Source organism: Dendrobium catenatum, unplaced genomic scaffold (genome assembly GCF_001605985.2).
Source record: "Dendrobium catenatum unplaced genomic scaffold, ASM160598v2 fragScaff_scaffold_1263, whole genome shotgun sequence".
NCBI lineage: Eukaryota > Viridiplantae > Streptophyta > Magnoliopsida > Asparagales > Orchidaceae > Dendrobium > Dendrobium catenatum.
The window spans coordinates 106,805-108,280 of NW_021319725.1; the positions used below are offsets into that span (position 1 = coordinate 106,805).

General features: G+C 30.6%; 1 non-coding gene across 1 annotated transcript; it reads right to left on the reverse strand.

Moving 5' to 3' along the window:
• Nucleotides 1–369: 369 nt before the first annotated feature.
• Nucleotides 370–476, reverse strand: LOC114580782. The gene has a single exon (XR_003702346.1). It is a non-coding gene; the product is annotated as a small nucleolar RNA R71 (small nucleolar RNA).
• Between the last annotated feature and the right edge of the window lie 1,000 nt (nucleotides 477–1,476).

Consider the following 1,476-nt stretch of genomic DNA (forward strand, 5'->3'; position numbering starts at 1 on the left):
ACCATTTTGGACCTCAAAGGTTTTGGAAACCCTTTAGTATATGGAATTAACCAAAGCATATATAGACCAGTCATCCAAGTAAATAAATTTAAATTAAAATGTGCAATCATTCAGATGGTATAGAATTCTCGGTTTGGGCGAACTCCCATTGAAGACCCTAACCTACATTTAGCAAGTTTCTTAGAAATTTGTACAAAATCTAAGTACAATGGTGTTAGTGATGATGTCATCATACTTAAATTATTCCCATTTTCTTTAAGAGACAAGATAAAAATGTGGTTAAATTCTTTACCCTCATACCCTATTATAACATGGAATTAGTTGGCCCACTCATTTCTAGGAAAGTATTTCCCACATTCTAAGAATACCAAGCTTAGAAATGACATTACGACTTTTAATCGTTTAGATGGAGAATCTATCTCTGAGAATTAGGAGAGATTTAATGTTATGCTTAGAAAGTGTCCTCACCATACCTTACCTGATTTGTTGCTAATTCAAACTTTTTATAATGGATTGGTAGGATATCTTAGAGACATAATTGACGCTACAGTTGGAGGTTCTTTGATGTCAAAGCCTTTTCAAGATACTTATAAATTAATTAAAGAAATGGTATAAAATAATTTATAGTGAAATGTTGATAAGGTAAATCCTAAGAAAGTGGCAGGAGTCTATGAAAATAATTCTTCATCTATTTTGACAGCATAAATTGAAACAATATCAAAGAGGTTGACCACTTTAGTCATTAATTCTTATTTATCTTTATATTTAAAAGATAAAAACTCAGTGGAAGAAAATGATATCTAAAAAATTGAAAATAGAAATTTGATAGGAAGACAAAATAATCTCTATTCAAATACATATAATCCAAGTTGGAGGATTTTCCCAAATTTTAGTTGTTCAAATAATAATAGTGAAAATCAAAGGAATTCTTGTCAAAATAATGAAGGCATAAATTGGAATAATAAAAATTAAGATAATAACAATCCAAGGCCAGCATATCCTCCTAGATTTAATCACAAAAATTAGTATGGAACTAGAAAGACACCAATAGAACATATAGTCATGCAATTGGGAATTCAATTACAAAACCAATTCGCTTCTATTAAAAATTTGGAAATCAACTAAGTCAGCTTACAATTTGTGTGAGTAGTATACCCATTGGATCTCTTCCTAGTAACATAGAAGTTAATCCTAAAGACAAGGAAAGAGATATTAATTGGGCACAATTGAAAGGTAGTAATCATCCACCTTAGCCAAATGGAAAATTCAAGAAAGTATGATTGAAAACTATAAACTTAGGACTACTTGAGAGGCAACCCAACCTTAGGTCTTTTTAGTTATCCAGTTTGACTGCAAACTAAAAACATACCACTTTAAGAGAGGAAACCTTATCTTTTAAGTTAAGTTTTGCTTAATTTTCTTCAAAAAAAAAATCTTTGAGAGAGAATAAGGGAGCACCATAGCACCGTACCTTTG